Source organism: Loxodonta africana, chromosome 3 (assembly GCF_030014295.1).
Source record: "Loxodonta africana isolate mLoxAfr1 chromosome 3, mLoxAfr1.hap2, whole genome shotgun sequence".
In the NCBI taxonomy this organism is placed as follows: Eukaryota; Metazoa; Chordata; class Mammalia; order Proboscidea; family Elephantidae; genus Loxodonta; species Loxodonta africana.
This window is the reverse complement of record NC_087344.1, coordinates 10,655,881-10,679,163: the sequence shown is the minus strand read 5'-3', so window position 1 is coordinate 10,679,163 and position 23,283 is coordinate 10,655,881. Positions and strand designations below refer to the sequence as shown.

Here is a 23,283-nt window from a genome sequence, read left to right as displayed (position 1 = left end):
TTTCCAGTGAGGCTTCAAAAAGCAATTTTTCCCATCTGGACAGGGTTTCTTAATAATGGAAATTTGTACGGTATATTTTAGGGTAGGTTTTTTGAGGGGACGAGCACCATGAATTAAAAAAAATAAAATAAGGAAGACAAATGTTGAGAGAAAGGAAGGCAACCAAGAAGTAACCAAGTATATTTCCTCTGAGAGACACAGGAATCCCATTTAAAGAATTTGATTTTCAATCAGGCAGTATCGTCTACGGCAGAAGTTGTGGACTGGTGGCCCACTGGTTGTGTATTTAAGGAAGAAGTGGATTTGAATGTCTTTAGAGAGATAGAGCCTATGACCTCCAGATCTTCACTGTTCTCATTGCTCCTCATCATTTGCTGTGTTTTTGTTGCTGAGTGCCGTCAAATCTATTTTCAATTCATAGCTACCCCATGTGACAGAGTAGAACTGCCCCATAGGGTTTCCTAGGCTGTAATCTTTATGGGAGCAGATCGCCAGGTCTTTCTCCTGTGGAATGGCTGGTGGGTTCAAACCACCAAACTTTCAGTTAACAGCCCAGTGCTTAACCATTGTGCCACCAGGGATCCTCGTTTCTCATCAAAGGCCTCACTTATTTATGTTACATGCCTAGTTCCCAGAAGGCATTGGAATTTATGACCTTGTGTGGTGGTGGACATGGGCTTTGGAATCAGGCAGATTTTTTTCGGGTCTTAGCTTTGCATTTTATTAGCAGTGGGACCTTGAGCTAATGATACAATTTTTTTGAACCTGCATTTCTTGACCTGAAGAGTGGGGTGATAATTATAACTTCTATATCATTGCATAGTTGTGAGCTTTCAATGAGATGATATTTACAAAGTACTTAATAAGGTGCTTGGCCCATAGTAGAAGTTCCACAAATGTTTTTAGGAAGTGGTAAAGGAAGGGATAAGGGAAGTCTCTTCAGCAAAATTTTATTTACATCTAAGTTTTCAATGTGTAATATGCAATTCCTTAGTCAGAGTTGTCAGTAATCAAAGATTCCCTCTCAGAGCTCTACTTTATTACTGTGGGGGACTCGCAGGACCCTTTTCAATTTTTATCACCAGTGAGTAAGGAGTCAGTCCTCAACATGCAAAGTCATGGTTACAATTGAAATCGTGGAAGAAGGATGGGTGATCTCCATGACCACCATTGTAACCACCACCATCATCACCATCACCATGAATCAGCTCCACCATCTCCACCATCTATCATCTGCCATCTACCACCACCATCTACCACCACCATCACCACCTTCACCACCACCACCACCACCACCACATCCACCATTACCACCACTATCACCACCTTCAACATGACCACCATCATCACCAGCACTACTGCCATTACTATTATGTCCACCATTATCACCACCACCATCACCACCTTCCCCACCATCACTTCCCCCATGACCACTACCATCACCGTTATCACCACCACCGTCACTATCATCACTATCAACACTCCACAATCACCATCATCTCTACCACCACCACCATCACTACTGTTGTCCTGTTCACCGTTACCACCATCACCATCACCCCATTAACAGTACCATCACTACCATCACTGCCATTATCACTCCCTGTCCTCATCACAGTTAACATTATTTAGCACTTGCCATGTGCCAGGCAGGGGTCATGTGCTGTGGAAGGTCATCTCACTGAATCAGCACAGTTAGGATGTGGGAAGTATGAAGTACATGGTCTTTCTTAGCCCCTTTTTGCAGATAAAAAAACTGAGGCTCAGTGGTACAGCCACCACCTTAGGGCCACTCGGGTAGTAACAGTGGATTTGGGATTCAAACTCAGGTGTACTGAATGCCACCTAAATGTCTTATGGCCATTGTGTAACTGTGGGTGAGGCACTGAGAGAAGATTATCCCATGGGCACACAAGCAGGCCCTAAAGGGTTTCAAACATCAAGATCAAAATAGAATGGCTACATCAAGACAGGAATACGGAGAAGGAACGGAGCTGCCAAGAGAAGCCATTTCTGTTTGCCATTATGTTTCCTCTTCTACAAAAATATTTTATTACTATTATTATTTTCTTATTACCAAAGTGATGTATAAAATTTAGAATTACATTTAACTAAGAAAAAATTTAAAAGTCACTCCTAAAGCCACTCTCTTGTAAGCATTTGTAATTCCTTTAAATGTGACATTATATAATTTGCTCTACAACTGGCATTTTATTCCAATGCTATATCACGATTGCTTTCTATGCTATTTTTTTATTGTTGTAAAAATATAGAAAACACATTTGTAACTTCAGCATTTTTCATGTGCACAATTTGGAGACACCAATTTCTCTGTTATCTTAATAGCTTCCATAACATTATTTTTATTTATGGTATCAAATTATTTTTGTTAACCCAAAAAACCCAGTGCCGTCGAGTCGATTCCGACTCATAATGACCCTATAGGACAGAGTGGAACTGCCCCACACGGTTTCCAAGGAGTGTCTGGTGGATTTGAACCGCTGACCTGTTTGGCTAGCAGCTGTAGCACTTAACCACTAAGCTACCAGGGTTTCCATATCAATTATATATTATGTAATTATGTATAATTTATTTATTATATACAATTTACAGATTATATTTACATATACATATATATATATTGGAAACCCTGGTGGCGTAGTGGTTAAGTGCTACAGCTGTTAACCAAGAGGTCGGCAGTTAGAATCCATCAGGCGCTCCTTGGAAACTCTATGGGGCAGTTCTACTCTGTCCTATAAGTTCGCTATGAGTCAGAATTAACTTGACGGCAGTGGGTGGGTATATATATATTTAAAAAAAAAGTTGTTGTTGAGTTGATTCCAACTCACAGTGATCCTACGTGTGCAGAGCAGAACTGCTTCATAGAGTTTTCAAGGTTATGGCCTTTCAGAAGCAGATCCCCAGGCCTGTCTTCCAAGGCACCTCTGGGTGGGTTCGAACCACTAATCTTTTGGCCAGTATTCAAGCACTTAGCCTTTTGCACCATGTGTTTAAGAATTCCTATATTTATATATGTGGTTGTTGTTAGTCGCTGCCAAGTGGATTCGGACTCATGGTGACCGCGTAAGTGTCAGAGTAGAACTGCTCTATAGGGTTTTCAAGGCTGTGAGCTTTCCGAAACATATTGCTGGCCTGTCTTCCAAGGAATTTCTGGGTAGGTTCAAACTGCCGACATTTTGGTTAGTAGTTGAGCGCTTGACCACTTGCATCACCCGGAACTCCACATATTTATATATTTTTATTACATTTTATAGAATATTTATATGTTATAAATGTACCGTTATTGTTGTTAGGTGCTGTTGAGTCAGTTCTGACTCATAGTGACCCTATGCACAACAGAATGAAACACTGATCCTACACCATCCTCACAATGGTTGCTATGCTTGAGTCCATTGTTGCAGCCACTGTGTCAATCCATCTCATTGAGGGTCTTCCTCTTTTCTGCCGACCCTGTATTTACCAAGCATGAAGTCCTTCTCCAGGGACTGATTCTTCCTGATAACATGTCCAAAATATATGTGAGACGCAGTCTCGCCATCATTGCTTCTAAGGAGCATTCTGGTTGTAGTTCTTCCAAGACAGATTTGTTCATGGTATAGTCAATATTCTTGGCCAACACCACAATTCAAAGGCTTCAGTTCTTCTTCGATCTTCCTTAGTCGTTGTCCAGCTTTCACATGCATATAAGCAATTGTAAACAACATGGATTGAGTCAGGCGCACCTTAGACCTCAAGGTGACAGCACTAAATAACTAAGACACCCCCTGGCACCATGGGCCTCCTCCAGTACCAGACCATACAGAATCCTTATTTTTGTACTAATGTTATTTGTAAATTGTAATGGCAATAATAGTGACATAAATGGCAGCAAAATTATAATTACACACTTAAATTACAATATTACGCACACAGCCTAAATACTTTCATACTTTCATACAGTTAAAGTGAAAATTCGGTAAGAAAAGAATACAATTCAAAGTAAAAACATTGAAGAACAACATAGTTATGTTCCTTTTAACATTAACCTTTGCCATTAGGTGAGACACATTAATGCATTAGGCTTGCATAATCAATAACAACCCAAATAATGTAGAAGTTGTAGACAAATGCATATGGAAATATATTCATAAATAAAATTATACCATAAAAATAAACAGGAACAAATAGACAAGCATTTCAGCACTTAGTGGGCATCTCAGATCAGAATATGCCTTTTCTGGCTTTCAAAACTGTGAACTTTTGAGTCACTTCAATGAAAACCTCTTTTGATTTTTCTCCTTTTCTTTTAATTGCTGCTTCTTTCTCAAAAAAGTTATTGACGTAGATTCACAAATAATACTTATCACAATACTGTACCCAAAACACCAGAAAACTTGACAAAATCTAAACCAAAAAAACCAAACCCATTGCCGCTGATTCAATTCCTACTCATAGTGTCATTACAAGACAGAATAGAACTGCCCCATAGAGTTTCCAGGGGGCACCTGGTGGATTCGAACTGCCGACCTTTTGGTTAGCAGCGGTAGCGCTTAACCACTACACCACCAGGGTTTCCCTGACAAAATCAGTGACTATCAAAATACCAGCAGGCATGAAAACATCAGCGAGTGCTTGTAGCAAGTGCAGGCGAAAACTTGTGATTGATAACGTCATTGTAATTGGGTAATAATGACAGCTCTGACCAGAGCACGTTAGAAGGTGCAAAAAGCAAATTAGCATAGAATTTCATCCTTGTAAGTATATTGATGTACATAAGCTGGGCTTACGAAAAATGTTTTTGTTGTTACAACTAACTAAAGGGATATTTTTATTAAAAACAATAAATTTCTGCTGAAATACTGCACAAAAACTTTGGAGGCAGCCATTATGGTGTGACCCCCTTTGACAGTGTCAGCTGGTCTGGTCAGCACCCCACTCACCCACCCACTCATCCCCGTAGTGACGTCACTGCTATAGTGTCACTCTAAGTTGGAATGAATAGTGTGTTTTGTTTTGTTTTTGAGAGACATGGGGCTTAAGAATTGTTGTTAGAGGGTGTCAAGTCTATTCGGACCCATTAGTGACCCTATAGGACAGAGTAGAGCTGCCCCACAGGGTTTTCAAGTTGTAAATCTTTAAAGAAGCAGACTGCCACATATTTCTCCCAGAGTGGCTGGTGGGTCTGAACCACTGATATGTTTGAACCGTCTATCCTTCACTTAGCAATTGAACACCTAACCACGGAGCTACCGGGGCTCAGGGCCCGTGAGCTGGGGAGTCTCTCAAGTCCTTCTGACCCTTCTGGCCAGTAGCATCACTAAGGGTATGTGGGGTGTGTGGACCGGACCAGATACGGTCAGAGGGAGTGACACCAAAACAACTGTCTATAAAATTTTTGTGCAGTGTTTCAGCAGAAATTTAATATTCTTTATAAAAATATCCCTGTAGTCAGTTGTAATAACAAAAACGTTTTTTGTAAGCCCAGCTTACATTTATCAATACACTTACAAGGCTAAAACTCTACGCTAATTTACTTTTTAAACCTGCTGTGGTGCAGTGGTTAAGTGCTTGGCTGCTAACCGAAAGGTTGGTGGTTCAAACTCACCAGCTGCTCTGTGGGAGAAAGATTACAGCTTTGGAAACCCTTTGGGGCAGTTCTACTCTGCCCTGTAGGGTCGCTATGAGTCAAAATCGACTCCACTGCAATGAGTTTGGTTTTTGGTATGCATTCCAGGGAGAGCTGCCATTATTACCCAATTACAATGACGCTTAGAGTGGTGTGGTTTCATCTGCATGCCCTACAAGCATGCCCTGTTGTTTTTGAGGTATTTTTATAGTTTTTATGGAATGTTATGTGAGGAGGCCCATGGAGGGGGGTGACACCATGATTTACCACGATGGGTGACACCAACCCTAGTAATGGCACTGTTCCTCACCCCACCCCACCTTCCAGCCCCATCTCTAGAGGTTGGGGTGCACCCAAGGATTGCCTCTTGACCCTCTCTCACTACTTACCCCAGAAGACCAGGCTACCCAAGAAAGCGCTGAGTCCAAAGTAAACAGCCAGAGAGGGCCTGGGCCAGTACGACCAGGGACTCAGGCACAACGGTGCAGTGAGGGGTGCCCCTCGGAGCTGGCAGGTAGTCCCTAGGGCTGGGCACAGCGCCCATCCACCTTGCCCATGAGATCACAGCTCGGGTTGCAGGGCGGGGGGCGCTGGGGGTCCTAGCCATCCCAGTGGCCGTGGCGCCAGGAGTCTGGCACGTCCCTCAAGGAGAAGTGGGCTGGGGCTGGCGGTGGGCTGGGACAGCTAAGGAACTACCCGGCTCCGGGGTCCTTTTCTCCCCTGCTCAGGCCAGGCCTAGACTCCGCAGACTATTCCCCCCCACCCGCCACCCCTCGACGACACCCGCTCCTGCAAGGGCACACAGGGCTGCACAGTCAGCACCCGAGGGGCAGCGGGAAGTCCCTGAACAACAGTGTCCTGGCCCAGAGCTCAGAAGGCAGGGACCAAATCTGGCCCCAGGACGGTCCCTTCCACAAGCCACCAGCCGCCGGAGGTGGATTCCCATAGAGGAGTTGTCGCTGGAGACCTTTACTAGCTGAGAACCTGCGCCGGGGTTCCACCTGCCGCTGCGCAGTGGGGCCAGCAGGTGGCCCCCGAGCCCCAGCCAGCAGGTGGCCAACAGGTGGCCTCTTGGAAAGGCCCCGACATCTGGGCTAGGCGTTTGGGGCTTTCTGAGGACAGTGCCAAGGTGCCTTCGCTGGCGCACCCCAGCCCGCGTCATCCGAGTATGTATGTTTAACCACCGATGTTCACCTGTATCGTATTTGCACTGCTGTTTTCCCCGCCAGTTACAGGGTCGCTTTGGGGTAGCCATGAATTAGAATCTACCCGTTGGCAACTGGGTTTTTGGTTTTAGTTGAGGCTCGAACTTTGACCCTTTAATATCATCACTTCTCATTTCCCCCCTGCACCCAGAACGTCCCATTTCCCAATCTTGGAGCTCCCGAAGGCAGTGCGAGCCTTAGTAAGGAGCAGCCTTCCATACTGCGCTCGGTCCGAGTAGGCCGAAAATGTTACACCTTGCATGTTTAGTATCTAACGATCAATGAAGTCCTGGATCTTTTTGAACAGAGGCTTCAGGGCAGGCAAAGGTGTGTGGGGCGTGTTCCCATAGCAGGGTTCAGGGACTCTTCGGTGGCCTGGGGCAAGCGTTCAATTACCACCCTCCTTCCCCCCACCCCCAACATTCTATACAAGTGAATTCGGTTACAGAGGAATAGGGTGGACACATCACAAGGGGTGTGTAGGAATGGGGAGGGACCCCTGCACCTCTTAGGTGTTAGGGCTGAGAAGTAAGGTGCAGACATGGATTATGGGTGACTGTAGGTCTTGTGGGAAACCCTGGTGGCTGGCGTGGTGGTTAAGTGCTACAGCTGCTAACCAAAAGGTCAGCAGTTAGAATCCACCAGGTGCTCCTTGGAAACTATGGGGCAGTTCTACTCTGTCCTATAGGGTTACTAGGAGTCAGAATCCACTGGACAGCCATGGGTTTGGTGGGTTTTTTGGAAGGTCTTGTGGGGACCAACCAAGTGTACAGCAGCCTCCAGCCCTGTAATTTTGGGGATCAGCTGGAGCTATTTTCTGGCAGCGGGAGAAGGGCCCAGACCAGGGACAGAGGGACCTGTGTAGAGCAAGGCAGTTGGACCACCACTTCTGGGGTGACGTGCCATAACCTTGGTTTCCTCATCTGTGTGTGGGGTGGGACTCCACAGTACAAGGTCCATGGAGAGGATCAGTTGCCCAGACACTCAGATGTGCAATGTGGACTACTGTTTGGGTGCCAGAGGGCTCTGGCTGCAAATAACTCCCTGGTCTGCTCAGTGCCCAGGCTCCTGGGCTCCAGAGGGCTCGTGCACGGCACGTACCCTGCAGGGGTGAGGGTTTTCACTGCAAGAGTGTAACAGTGCAGGAGGAAGGAGAGTGGGGACATGGCATGCCCCTTGCTCACTGCTGGCCGCCAACTGAACCAGGCCCACCAGCCACTGGCAGCTGTGTTTGTGGAGTTGGTGAAGCCAACACTAACACCCTCTTTGTCCCATGGTTTCAGAATGGGGAAGGTCGCACATCAGCCTGAGTGCTTCAGAAATAATTGAGAAAATACTGTCTGGCTGCATTGTTACGCTGTAGCTTGGGTGGATCAACCAATCTGACTGAGGGAAGAAGTCCATGAACATGGTGGCAAGGACCTTGATGAGGCCCACTGGGACAGTGCAACATCCTGCGGGTCCTTCGGTGTGTTCAAGGGCAGCCTTCAGTGCGTGAGGAGCAGAGCTGGGTCAGGAGGGTTCAGGGTTGGGGCTGTGCAGGGAGGCAGATCTGCCCCAGAGGGAGGTCCTAGCTGCTCACTAAGAGAGCAAGGTCTCTTTAGATGCAGTCTCCAGGAGAAGGCTGATCTGGGGCACGACCTCTGGGAAATCCAGGCCTCTTAATGTTCATTTCAATGCTGCGTACATGTCACCGGCAGCCTACATCTCTCCTCAAACACACACAGACCTCATATCATAACACACACACACACACCTTAAGTTACACCACACACACACACATCACCTCCCTACACCTCACATCATAACAACACACACCTACCTCACATCATACCACACACACGTTCTTCAAATCACATTGTAACACAGAGCTCATACCACAAACACACAAATCGACCTCACATTGTAACACACCCCTCATATCACACCACAAACACACACAACTCACACTATAGGCATACACACTTCACACCACACATATGTGTGACATCATATAACACACACATACCACATCATACCACATGCACTTGAAGTCACACCACAAACGCACACAATTCATACCACAAACACACTCATAACTCAGATACACCTCATACCACAAACACGCATACTTCACCCCAACACTTCATATCACAACACACAAACGCACACGCATCTCTCAAATCACACCACAATCATACATACCTCACACCACAAACATACACACTTTACATCATGTCTCTCCCACACACGCCTCATATCATACCACAAACATACATCCACCTTAAACCCCACCACTAGCACACACATACTTACATGCCTCATAGACCACAAAACACAATGCCTTACACAACTTCCAAAAACACATATTTCAAATTATTCCCCCCAGCACGCACACTTCATTACACACACCTCTCACATCACAATTGTGGGCAGTTCATGTCTCACTATAAGAACATGCATGACATCGCTGCACGCGCTCCTCAGATGGCCCCCGAGGCTCACATCATCCTCAACGCACATGTTGTTGCTATTAGGTGCTATTGAATTGGTTCTGACTCAAAGAGACCCTGTGTACAAACACTGCGCCGTCCCCACAATCGTCGCTATGTTTGAGCCCACTGTGTCAATCCGTCTCGCTGAATGTCTTCCACTTTTTCCCCGACCCTCCAAATAAAACACCCCTTTCATGCCCCTAACAGCTCTCATAGCTCCCAAATACATATGTCACAGAAATCCAAAATGAATGTCCACCCCTCATTACCTCCCAAACAAATATGCCTGCCAACCTGCAACAAAAATCATACCACGCACACTCATACACTGCACTCATAGAGCAGGTGGTGAGTGTCATATGAAAACTTCTTGGTATTCAGAGGAGGGACCTTTTGTGTAGCCAAGGAGATCCAGGAGGGCCTGCATGATACCCAGGTGTGATCAGAAAGGGCATTCCAGGTGGATGGAACAAACGCCCAGAGGTAGGGGAAGAACACATAGTCTGTGTGGGCAGGGTCAGGACATGGAGGGCAGAGTAGGTCAGAGCAGCAGGGATGAGGCCAAAAATTGAGTTTCTCAAAATGTGGTGGACGGACAACCTGCCTCACAGGTCCCAGGGTGTATGTCAAAGTGCACGTTCTGGGCCCCCACCCAGTCCTATGAATTGGGATCTCCGTGGGTGGGTTTGGGGATCTACATTTCAGACTAGCTTCCCCCCGGAGATTTTTATGTGTGCTGAACAAGTGTTTGAAGACCGCTGGTCTAAACGGTGTAAGACCTTGACCAGCAGACGACGGATTTAGAAGTATTTGATAGGTAACAGTGAGCCACTGAAGGTTTAGGGTGGAGGGTGAGCAGAGAGAGGCTTTAGGAAGATGCATTTTGCAGCAGTATATAGGCAAGACTGAAGAGTCTGGGAGAAACTGAGGTGAGAATTTATAAGGAGGACCTAAGCTGGAGTGGACAAGGGGCTGGCTGGGAAGACTACCCTGTGAACCCTACCATGGCCAGTTCCTCAGTAAATCCAACAGCAGGAACTGAAGCCGGTTTGATGGAGCCAGTGTTGGAGGAGTTGGGAAAAACCTTGACGTGAACGGCATCTACTTAGGACCTGGGCAGGTACCTCTTCCAGAAGGCAATGGGCCTGGTAGTTTCTGGGGAGAGGGACACTTGAAAAGTCCTGGGAGCTGACCCAAGGACTCACCCCACATAGCTACCGCACTCACCTCTGTCCCTCTGAAGTGGAAGACCAGTGGCGCCATCCTGCCTGCCCAGGCTGCACTCAACCTGTGAGCTGGGCCAGCAGGTGCTTCAGTGGCTCTTATCCTTCAGGCACCAGCACGTAGGAATTCTGGGCTAAACCCAGGGCCAGCCACAGCACGCTAGTAAGTTGCCAGCACTGTTGTTGTTAGGTGCTGTCGAGTCAGTTCTGACTCACAGCAACCCTATGTACAACAAAAGGAAACACTGCCCAGTCCTGTGCCATCCTCACAACCATTGCTATGCCTGAGGCCATTGTTGCAGCCACTGTGTCCATCCATCTCATTAAGGGTGTTCCTCCTTTTCACTGACTCTCTACTTTACCATGTGCGATGTCCTTCTCCAGGGACTGGTTCCTCCTGATAACCTGTCCAAAGTATGTGAGATGAAGTCTCACCATCCTTGCTCCTAAAAAGCATTCTGGCTGTACTTCTTCCAAGACAGATCTGTTTGTTTTTCTCACAGTCCAAAGTATATTCAATATCCTTCCCCAACACCATAATTCGAAGGCATCAATTCTTCTTCAGTCTTCCTTATTCATTATTCAGCTTTGGCATGCATATGAGGTGATTGAAAATATCCTGGCTTGGGTCAGGCACACCTTCTTCTTTAAGTGACATCTTTGCTTTTGAACACTTTCAAGTCTTTTGCACCAGATTTGCCCAACGCAATGTGTCTTTTGATTTCTTGACTGCTGCTTCCATGGGCATTGATTATGGATCCAAGTAAAATGAAATCCTTGACAACTTCAGTCTTTTCCCCATTTACTATGATGTTGCTTATTGGTCCAGTTGTGAGGATTTTTGTTTTCTTTATGTTAAGATGTAATCCATACTGAAGGTTGTAGTCTTTGATCTTCTTCAGTAAGTGCTTCAAGTCCTTTTCACTTTCAGCAAGCCAGGTTTTGTCATCTGCTCATTGAAGGTTGTTAATGAGCCTTCCTCCAATCCTGATGCTACATTCTTCTTCATATAGTTCAGCTTCTTGGATTATTTGTTCAGCATAAAGGTTGAATAAGTACGGAGAAAGGATATAACCATGAGGCACACTTTTCCTGATTTTAAGCCATGCAATAATCATTTGCTCTGTTCAAACCTCTTTGTCTATGTACAGGTTCCTCATGAGCACAACTAAGCCTTCTGGAATTCTCATTCTTTGCAATGTTATCCATAATTTGTTATGATCCACACAGTCGAATGCCTTTGCATAGGCAATAAAACACAGATAAACAATTTTATGGTACTCTCTGCTTTCAGCCAAGATCCAACTGATATCAGCAACAGTATCCCTTGTTCCGTGTCCACTTCTGAATCCAGCTTGAATTTCTGGCAGTTTCCTCTCTATGTCCTGCTGCACCCACTTTTGAATAATCTTCAGCAAAATTTTACTCGTTTACGATATTAATGATATTGTTTGATAATTTACAGATTCTATTGGATTTCCTTTCTTCAGAATGGGGACAAATATGGATCTTTTCCAGCTGGTTGGTCAGGTAACTGTCTTCCAAATTTCTTGGCATAGACGAGTGAGGACTTCCAGTGCTGCATCTGTTTGTTGAAACATCTCAATTGATATTCCATCAATTCCTGGAGTCTTGATTTTCACCGATGCCTTCAGTGCAGCTTGGGCTTCTTCCTTCAGTACCATCAGTTCTTGGTCATATGCTACCTTCTGAAATGGTTGAATGTCAGCCAATTCTTTTTAGTACAGTGACTCCGTGTATTCCTTCCATCTTCTTTTGATGCTTCCTGTATTGTTTAATATTTCCTTCGTAGAATTCTTCACTATTGCAACTCTAGGCTTGGATTTTCTCTTCAGTTCTTTCAGCTTAAGAAATGCTGAGTGGGTTCTTCCCTTTTGAGGTCTTTGCACATGTCATTATAATACTTTATTTTGTCTTCTGGAGCCTAACTTTGAAATCTTCTGTTTAGCTCTTCTACTTCATCATTTCTTCCTTTCACTTTAGCTACTCTTCATTCAAGAGCAAGCTTCAGGGTCCTGTGGGGTGTCCTTGATGTCGTTCTACAATCTGTCTGGCCTTCCGTCATTGGTGTTCAAAGAGTCAAATCTGTTCTTGAGATGGCCTCTAAATTCAGGTGGAATATACTCAAGGCTGTACTTTGGTTCTCCTGAAATTGTTCTAATTTTCTTCAGCTTCAACTTGCATATAAGCCATTGATAGTCTGTTCCACAGTCACCCCCTGGCCTTGTTCTGACTGATGTTATTGAACTTTTCCTTTGTCTCTTCCCACAGATGTAGTCAATTTGATTCCTGTGTATTCCATCTGGCAAGGGCCAACATGTATAGCTGCAGTTTATGTTGTTGAAAAAATGTATTTGCAATGAAGAAGTCACTGGTCTTGCAAAATTCTATCATGCAATCTCCAGCATCATTTCTATCACCAAGACTGTGTTTTCCAACTCTGTTCTTTCTTCTTTGTTTCCAAATTTTATGTTCCAATCATCAGTATGCATTCTAATCAGTACTTCACAATAAACTGACAGATGTAAGGGGGCCAGCAATAAGTAATGTTTAAATCTCCGTGTACATGACAGACTGCAGACCCTCAAAACACTGAGACACCAATGTCCCTGTCCCCAGCATGACTTGGGAGACTTCAGCTACTGTTCTCTGAGCAGAGGGATAGAAAGAGACCTCTCTGTACCAAAATGGATGGAGTACCTGGGTGGTGCAAAAGGTTAATGTGCTCAGCTGCTAACCAAAAGGTTGGAGGTCCAAGTCCACCCAGAGATGCCTCAGAAGAAAGGTCTGGCTATGTACTTCTAGAAAAATCAGCCATTGAAAACCCATGGAGTGCAGTTCTACTTTGACACACACGGAGGCACCGTAATTTGTAGACCATTTGATGACAATTTCAACTGTAGCACTGGTTAGAGTGGTGGGCAGGGAGTCTGAGGAGGAGCGGGGGCTGCAAATCTCTAGGCATGCAAGTGCCAAGTACTCCACCCCCGTCCACAATGTGACCCCAGAAAGCATGTCATGCACTGTTGCCACTGCCCTCCATCACCAGTGTTGGAGGTCCTCTGGGTCTGTTTCTCACCTGTGCAGTAGGGTATATGCCCCATTCATGGTCCCTGGTCATGCCACTTGACACTGGTGTCCCCAGACCCAGGCCCAGGTGGGGCCTTCATGCTGTCATTCAGAGTTACCTGTCCACAGGTTTGTCCCAAGGTGAATCAGCCCGCCTGGAGCTGACCATGCTGACCAGAGCCAAGCAAACAGCTGAGGGTCTAGAGGGCCCACTCTGGAGTGAGGCTGGGTTGTTACTGCATTTGAGTATTGCATGTGGTTTTAGACTTCCTGGCAGTCAAGACAAAATGGGAAGCAAGATGGCACATGTGATACTTATCTGACAAAGAAAACCTGGGCACTTTCAGTCAAAGAAGAGTTTTTCCCTGCATGTGATTCTAAGAGAAATTTGTATGTGGATTCTTTTTTATTATTATGGTAAGCATATATGTAACAAAACGTTTGCCATTTCACCAATTTTTTTTCTACCCATGCAATTCAGTGACATGAATTATGTTCATTTTATTCTTTAATCATAACAGCTTTTTGTTTCCAAAATTTCCTATCCCCCTTAACAGAAGCTCAGAGTCCCCTAAGAAATGAGTCCCCGTTTTCCCCTCCCTCTCTTCCTTCTGCTCCAGTAACCACTAATAAACTTAGCTCTCTATACACTTGCCTATTCTAGGTGTTTTATATTGTTATATGGATTCTTATACAAGGGGCCCTGAATAACAATTGTGATTTTGCAGAAGAGGCAAAGTGATAGCGACCTTTGATAAAAGCAAGACCTAATGGCCTAATACTAAATCATACTTCGGTAGAGGCCTCTTGGTGGGAGCTGGGGTAATGTTAGACTGAACTATCCAGAAACAATGGGTCTTTGTCTGCAAATCCCCACAAGGCAGGGAAGGGGCTGTGAAGTTCTTTTTAGAGACAGCCCATTGAGGTCCTCAGCAGGGAGGTAGTTCTCAAAAGCTCATGATCCCCATTGGTTCTTGCATTGTTAACTACCCTGTAACTTCACCAATTCCTTCTTCTTTTAATCTTACTCACCAGTAGGAAGTGGCTGCCAGAAGAAGAGCAAGAGCGACCGTGAGAAAAAGAAGGGCTGGAAGACGAAGGGGTTTGTTCTTGCTGACGGACTGTACTATGGGGGTCCAGTGTGAAGAGAAAATGCACCTGCTGCTGTTCATCTCCTTCCTCTTCTTGTGTCCAGGTGAGCACGGGACCTGGGTCTATATCCAGGAGAACACCTTATCCAGCAAGAGGGAGTGGCTGGCAGATTGATGAGGGAACCCATGAGGAAGGCATCCTGCCGAGAAGCCGAACATGTCTAACTAGTTCTTTCAAATAATGCTGTGAACCTTGTGTGTTCCATACTCACTCAACACAGAAATATTGAGCACAGTTTTCCTAGTGAGCTCAGTTCAGCATACTTCATGATCACTTAGCAGCTGACATTACAAAATGGACAGACTGACTAGCCCCACTTGGCCAGGGAAATGAGGAAGACTGAAAGGTTGGCCACTGGAACCCACCCAGCGGCTCTGAGGGAGAAAGATCATGCTCTCTGTTTCTATAAAGATTACAGCCTAGAAAACCCTATGGGGCAGTTCTACTCTGTCACATGGGGTCACTGTGAGTCAGAATCAACTCGACAGCATCTAGCAACAGAAGATTAGTATAATACGAAGATGGCTGCAAAAGGATATACCTTGAAATATAAAGATTAAAATTGTCCCTTGGTATCCACTGGGGATTGGTTTCAGGACCCCCGCAGATACCAAAGTCAGAGGTTGCTCAAGTCCCTTATATAAAATGGCGTAGCATTTTCGTATAACCTGCACACATCCTCCTGTATACTTTAAATCATTCCTAGGTTACTTACAATATCTAATGTAGTGTAAATGCTAGGTAAATAGTTGTTTCATCACAGTTGAAGGCTTGCTCTGGAAGATAGCCTTTCTCTTTTATGAGTTTCTTGAGCTCTTCTGGGGACACTGCTTCTGCCTGGCCATCAGCCCATGTGATTCTCCAGTGATCTTGAAGTTTGTGAGGCTGTAGTGCTTTACACAGCTAGCCAGCCATCCTTTACTAGCCTTAAGCTCCTTCCTCTTGCTCTCCTCAACCCCCTCACAGTAGTGCTCAAAGCAGCTAAGTGCTTCTTCATGCATGATTTTGCCATCAACAGGGATATGCTTCTGTGACATGTCCTCTAGCCATACACAATGCTTTCTCTGTCTTTGCAAACACTTTATCATGAACCCAGGCTTTTTAGGAGCCATTTTTCTCACCGGAACAAAGGGTGCACACAGTACAAGTAGTGAACAAACAATTCAGAGGTGAACAATGCTCAAACAGTGAGTGCTAGAGAGAGACTGAGGATCTGCGAGACAGTGGGAAGCTACAGCAGGGTATGCCTACACATCACTTCGTTTGTGTCTATTCAGTGTAGTGCTCAGCAGGTGACAAATTTAAATTTTGCTTTTTGGAATTTTTTTTCCTTCAATGTTTTCGATCCAGAGTTGATTGAATCCCGAGTGAGGAACACATGAATATGAAGGGTCAATTGTATATGGGCCATAGGGCAGGGATATCAGTGAATTATAGAAAGCTGTTATTGCTCAGTGTCAACATTTTTATTTCTTTTGAAATTTGTATTTATGCTCTTCAGTGACTGAAATGGTGGCTTTGACCAGTGGAATTTTGAAGGACAGAAGGTCTGTCTTGTGGAAGGTATATTCCTTCCTTGACTGCTATTCAACTCATCAGGCACTTGGATTTGGGAGCTATTCCCACTGCAGGAGGCTGTGGCCTTCCACTCAGGGTGGGAGATGACAGGTACATGGGTTTGTGTTTTCCAGGTTAGTGGTCCGGAAGGAAGTTCATTGACTGTGACATGTCATCATGACCCAGGATGGGAGACCTACTACAAGTGGTGGTGTTGAGGAGCTGATTGGGGTAGCTATAAAACCCTTGTTAAAACTACTGGATCAGAGCAGGAGGTGAAGAAAGGCCGTGTGTCCATCAGGGACAATCATACAAAACACATATTCACTATTACTATAGAGAAGCTCACGGAAGATGATGAAGATTTCTACTGGTGTGGGATTGAGCGATTTTTAACTGACCTTGGAGTCCAGGTGAAAGTGTCACTTGACCCAGGTAAGTGTGTGTGTGTGTGTGTGTGTGTGTGTGTGTGTGTGTGTGTGTTCTTCAGTGCCTACTCTGTCCTGGTCTCTGAGGGCTCTCTTGAGTGACTGGACTGTGAGCATGCCAGAAGGTGGACCAGCCTTGGGACGTCAGTGAACCACACTGTCCACTTGGGGTTGGGAGAGGCTTCTTAAGGGGCTTCTCATGGCTCCCAAGGCTCCTCTAGGATGGAATGAAGACTTGCTGGGCACATTTTCTTCTCTGCACACCTCAGTCTCTTGCCTACAGAGAACAAGGCGATGGTCCCCAGCTCCAGGCCATGGGGTTAAAGGGACCCCATTCCATGAGACTCAGAGATCCCAATCCCTGCCAAAACTTTCCTGGTACCTCTGGTGCCCAGGTGTGGCTGCTCTTTGTGGAATTCTGGGCTGAAACTTCATTGCCTCTTACCTTTCATCTCATATCCAACCTTGGGGGAGAGACAGAGGCCCAACATAATTGAGTTGCTGTGGTCTAATTCTGTGGTTTGAAAAGGCCCCCACAGTCAAACGGCTGCCCTCCTGGTGCCTGAAATCTCACTGTCTGCCATTTATGTATCTGGACCTAATAATGTTCTCTTTCTAAGTCCTCCTAGAAGGCAAACACTCCCGGGAAGGTCAGCTTAGAGGTTCTGGTGCTTTGGCTGGAGTTTATCTGTTGGGCTCTGCTTCTGCTGACCCTCAGGCAGGCAGCACAGGCTCTCAGGACCCTCAGGGCCCCACAGTCAACAGAGTTGCAACCACACCTGGCCTGATAAGGCATGCTTCAATTTGCAAGGTGTAGCATGCACATTGTCTCACTTTATCTTCATATCACTCCGGAGAACCAGATAGCCACATCCTAGAAGCTTAGTAACTTGCCCAGGGTAAAGCTTTTCTTAATGTTATGATTTTGTTTAGAACTAGCTCTGACCTTAGAAGTAACAGATTTCAGGTGTATGCTTACAGAACTATGCAAGCTCCCATTCTTCCCTGTCCTTGCTAGGAAAATAAGATTGAAGGGAGGCATGGGATGAAGCACTGTCATAAACAGTAGAAATGTTTAAAATCCAGGTGAACTTCAGCCACCCTTATACCGAGCCTCTTCCCGGCCCCCCTCTAGCCCTTCCAGGGCCTGATCAAGGTCATCTCTTGTACCTGTGTCCAGCCCCACCTATTTCTGAGGCTTTTGAGGCTCCTGGAAGCTGGGGAGATATGAAAGATCCAGGTTAGTGTTCCTCCTTCACAGCCCGGCTCCAGGTTTCTCAGGCAAGGTCACCCCCCACCCTCCTCAGGCTAAGTGCCACATGCAGGGCTGGGTTGGTCAGCAGGCAGAGTGGTATGCTGTGGTACCATGGGTAGCTTTTATATGGCCTTTCTTACCATGGTCTTGTAACTCCCATCAAGTGATTGGGCAGAAGTATACAAATCAGGTGCACCAAACCAAAGCCAAAAAAAAAAAAAAAAAAACTACAGTTGAGTCGATACCCACTCGTTAGCGACCCTATAATCCGAGAAGCTGGACTATATGAAGAAGAACACTATGTCAGGATTGCAGGAAGACTCATTAACAGCCTGTGTTATGCAGATGGCACAACTTTGCTTGCTGAAAGTGAAGAGGACTTGAAGAACTTACTAATGAAGATCAAAGACCACAGCCTTCAGTATGGATTATACCTCAACACAAAAAAAACAAAAATCTTTACAACTGGATTAACAAGCAACATGATGACAAACAGAGAAAAAATTGAAGTTGTCAAGGATTTCATTTTACTTAGATCCTCAATCAATGCCCATGGAAAGCAGCAGTCAAGAAATGAAACAACACATTGCGTTGGGTGATTCTGGGGCAAAAGACCTCTTTAAAGTATTAAAAAGCAAAGATGTCACTTTAAGGACTAAGGTGCACCTGACCCAAGCCAAGGTATTTTGAATCAGCTCATATGCATGTGAAAGCTGAGCAAGGAATAAGGAAGACCAAAGAAGAATTTATGCCTTTGAATTATGGTGTTGGTGAAGAATATAGAACATAGCATGGGCTGCCAGACAAATGAACAAATCTGTCTTGGAAGAAGTACAGCCAGAATGCTCCTTAGAAGTGAGGATGGTGAGACTTCGTCTCCATACTTTGGACATGTTATCACCAGGGATCAGTCCCTGGAGAAGGACATCATGCTAGGTAAAGTAGAGGTTCAGAGAAAAAGAGGAAGACCTTCAGCAAGGTAGATTGACACAGTGACTGCAACAAAGGGCTGAAGCATAACAACGATAGTGAGGATGGCACAGGACCAGGCAGTGTTTCATTCTGTTGCAGGGTTGCTATAAGTCATAACCAACTCCATGACACCTAGCAACAACACCAAAGTTATGGTATTTTCAATCACCTTATATGCATGTGAAAGCTGGACGATGAATACAGAAGACTGAAGAAGAATTGATGCATTTAAACTATGGTGTTGGCAAAGAATATTGAAAATACTGTAGACTGCCAGACGGAAGAAACAAAGAAGAATTGGTGCATTCAAATAATGGTTTTGGCAAAGACTATTGAATATCCCATGGACTGCTAGACTAAAAAACAAATCTATCTTGGAAGAAGTACAGCCAGAGTGCTCCTCAGAAATGGGGGTGGCAATACTTCATCTCAATTACTTTGGACATATTATCAAGAGGGACCAGTCCCTGGAGAAAGACATAATGCTTGGTAAAGTAGAATGTCAGTGAAAAAGAGGAAGACCCTCAATGGGATGGATTGACACGGTGCTTGCACTAATGGGCTCACACATAGCAATGATTGTGAGGACAGTGCAGGACCGGGCAATGTTTCCTTCTGTTGTACATGGGTTTGCTATGAGTCAGAGCCAACTTGACAGCCCTAACAAATCATTAAGCCTTTCTTCCTAGCCAGTCTTAGTGTGGAAGTTCTGCTGAAAGCTGCCCACCATGGGTGACTCAGCTGGTGTGTGAAATACTGCTGGCATAGCTTCTAGTATGGTAGCAACAAGCAAGCTAACTCAGTACGATAAACTGACAGATGGGCAGTGGTGCCAAAGTACAGAGAGTGAGAAAGCAGGTGGGGAAGGAACCCAGAAGATACTGAACTTGTTCAGTCAGTTTGCTGCCACTTTTAAAGTTTATTTAAAATGTTATTGAACACAATGTGTGAAAAAGTAGCTTTAAGAAGGACAGGGTTTCATGCCAGGATGATACTAAAACCCTCAAAGATTTCTTAGCTGTCCTATTTTTTAAATATTCCTTTGGTTTCATCTTTAAAAGATACCTAGCATTTACCTAAGCAAGATGTTTTAACCTGAGTTTAAATTATTGTCTTTTTCTTTGGCTCTTAAGGCAATGCACTTTTTTAGGTGACATTTTCATTTATAAATCCTACAGTTGTAACAGAATATTGTGTCTTGGGGACATGTAGCCGTCAATCTGACTAAGTATGTATGCAATACTTTATTTTTATAATGTTTCTCAGCTGTTTAGAGGCCACATAAAAAGCCAGTTCTACTCTTCTCTCTCTATATTATTATCTTATGAAGTCACTTAACTTCCATGGGGAATCATTGTTTTTTTTTTTATTTTTTGATTCTTTGCTTATTTAATATAAACCCTTGAAATAAATTGTAAATGGCAAAATAAACAAGATACACTTCATAATAGATTCTGTTAACACTGTGACTAGAAGTCCTATGAATATCGGTTTTCTTTCAATTTCAACAATAAGGCCTTGTGTCTGTCTGTCTCATCTCCCAGACCTGGAACTTGATCCCATAAATTTGAAGGTCAAAAATCAAAAAGGGAAGCCAAATGCTGTCGTTGTGAGCTGCCAGCGTCCCCTGGAAGCCAATAGAAATATTACCGGTAAGCATCTCAGCTGGAATTCCCAGCACTGCTCTGCCTTTGTCTGTGACTATTTTACTTATTGCGCTGTGCAGGCCTTTTCTGTACCCCCTTCTGTCTCAGCATCTCCATTGACTCCCGACCCTCTCTGATTTTCTCCCTTTGCTCTTCACTGACCATGAAATTCTTCTAATTGTACATACAAATCCACACACAGGAACAACTCATTTGAATTGCCTTATGAAGGATATGTATTTAAATTAGTATAGACTTTTGTTTTTCATTCTATGGAACGGACAACCTTCTAGTGGAGTGCCTCTGAGCATAAAAGACAAAAGAGAAGCCAGTTGTACGGCAATTATGAAATACAAAACACACCTAGTGACCACAGATTTTTGTATGGCACATAAGCTTTGTCTGGGGATTTTTAGTTTCTCACTTAGCTTTTAGTTTCTCACTGAAATCATAAGGTTCAGAAAACACTTAATATTGTCTGACACTTAATAATGAATATTTCACAGTGAAAGATTTTATTTTGCCAAATATTGCTCATAACATCCACACTTAATGAAAGGATTTATTAGAAGGCTATAATGTTAATTTAGTATGAAAAATATAATGGAGCTGTATCAAGGATTTTGTATGGAAATGATCACTTTAGGCTTTTAATAGATAACTCCATAAAAAAATTTTTTTAAATTATTATGAAAAAAATTGTATAACTCAGAATATGCACACTATAGTCTAGTTAAATTGAACCATTGGGATAGGCACATGTAAGAATCACTGTTTATTCTTCTTTTATACCTGGCATTTATACTACACAAGAATGTAATATCTGGAGAATGCAGGATTTAACATGGTTTTTAATGGGTTTTGTCATATTTGGGGTAAACTAAAGTACACATTTTCATATTAAAGAAAAAAAAACAAAGACAAAAAATCTATGCCAATAAAGTTCTTCTGTCTGGGGAAGTTGAGTTTCTCTTTTTCTTAGAATTTGTACCGTGACATTCCAGTTGTAATTTTTATTTCACGCCACTACATTAGCTATTTGCCATTTATGTTGTTGAAAAAAGGTATTTGCAATGAAGATGACATTGACCTTCAAAATTTGTCATGTAATCTCCGGTGTCATTTCTATCACGAAGTACCTATTTTCCAACTACCGATCCTTCTTCGTTTCCAACTTTGGCATTCCAATCACTGGTAACGATCAATGCATGTTGATTGATGTTTGGTCAATTTCAGACTGCAGAAGTTGATAAAAATCTTCAATTTCCTCATCTTTGGCATTAGTGATTGGTGCATAAATTTGAATAATAGTCGTATCAACTGGTGTTCCTTTTAAGCATATGGATATTATCCAGTCACTGATACCATTGTACTTCAGGATGTACCTCAAAAAATGAGATGAACAGGAATCAAATTGACTATAGCTGTGGAAAGAGACGATGGGAAAGCTCAATATTATCAGTTAAAACAAGGCTGGGGCCAACTATGGACAGACCATCAATGACTCATATGCAAGTTCAAGCTGAAGCTGAAGAAAATTAGAGCAAGTCCATGAAAGCCAAAATATGACCTTGAGTACATCCCACCCTAATTTAGAAACCATCTTAGGAATATGTTTCACACGTTGAACACTAAATGACCAGAGACCAGACATGCTGTGGAATGACATCAAGGACATCATACATGAAGAAAGCAAGAGGTCATTAAAAAGACAGGAAAGAAAGAAAAGACCAAAATGGATGTCAGAAGAGACTCTGAAACTTGCCCTTAAGGTAGAGTAACTAAAGTGAACAGAAGAAATAATGAAGTAAAATAGCCGAACAGAAGATTTCAAAGGATGGCTTGAGAAGACAAAGTATTACAATGAAATGTGCAAATACCTGGAGTTAGAAGATCAAAATAGAAGATCACACTAGGCAGTTCTCAAGATGAGATAAGCGAAGAAAAAATTCAAACCTTGATTTTCCATATTGAAGCATTCTAAAATTTATGGGCAAAATATTGAACAATGCAGGAAGCATCCAAAGAAGGTGGAAAGAATACACAAAGTCGCTGTACAAAAAAGAATTCGTTGATGTTTAACCATTTTAGGAGGTAGCATATGATCAAGAACTGAAGGAAGAAGTCTCAGCTGCACTGAAGGGAATGGCAAAAAGCCAGGCTCCAGAATTGATGCAATACCAATTGAAATGATTCAGCAAACAGATGCAGCATTGGAGGTGCTCACCCATCTGCCAAGAAATTTGGAAGATAGCTTCCTGGCCTATGGACTGGAACAGATCTATCTTCATGATCATTGGTATTTGAGTCCATTATTGTGGCCATTGTGTAGCTCCTTCCAACCTAGGGGCTCATCTTCCAGCATTCTATAGGACGATATTCTTTTATGATCCATAAGATTTTCATCAGCTAAATTTTATAAGTAAATCATTAAGCCTTTCTACCTAGTCAGTCTTAGCCTGGAAGCTCTGCTGAAAGCTGTTCACCATGGGTGGCCCTGCTGGTATTTGAAATACAGGTGGCATCTCTTCCAATTTTTCAGCGACATTTTCCACCACAGTATGGCAAACTGACAGGTGGATGGTGGTGTCAAAGCACAGAGAGTGAGAAAGCAGGTGGGGAAGAAGTCTGGAAGACACTGAACTGGTTCAGTCA

The 23,283-nt window shown here is 43.9% G+C and overlaps 1 protein-coding gene and 1 long non-coding RNA gene across 21 annotated transcripts in view; one reads left to right on the top strand and one right to left on the bottom strand.

Moving 5' to 3' along the window:
• The window catches only part of LOC111748359 (uncharacterized), a 138,057-nt gene that overhangs the window by 4,088 nt on the left and 110,686 nt on the right, over window positions 1–23,283 (top strand). For 15 of the 20 annotated variants that reach the window (XR_010321188.1, XR_010321195.1, XR_010321194.1 and 12 more), the window contains exons 2-4: window positions 14,654–14,813; window positions 16,462–16,762; window positions 20,527–20,634. The gene's annotated coding sequence lies outside the window, so the exon portion shown is untranslated. Of the gene's footprint in view, window positions 1–11,993; window positions 12,059–13,883; window positions 14,036–14,653; window positions 14,814–16,461; window positions 16,763–17,890; window positions 17,996–20,526; window positions 20,635–23,283 lie in introns of those variants that run through there. The other 5 variants (XR_010321189.1, XR_010321185.1, XR_010321183.1 and 2 more) reach the window with 5 other exon arrangements.
• LOC135230600 (uncharacterized) lies at window positions 20,267–22,912 on the bottom strand. The gene is made up of 2 exons (XR_010321197.1): window positions 22,509–22,912; window positions 20,267–22,052 (listed from the first exon to the last, which is right to left on the bottom strand). It is a non-coding gene; the product is annotated as an uncharacterized LOC135230600 (long non-coding RNA).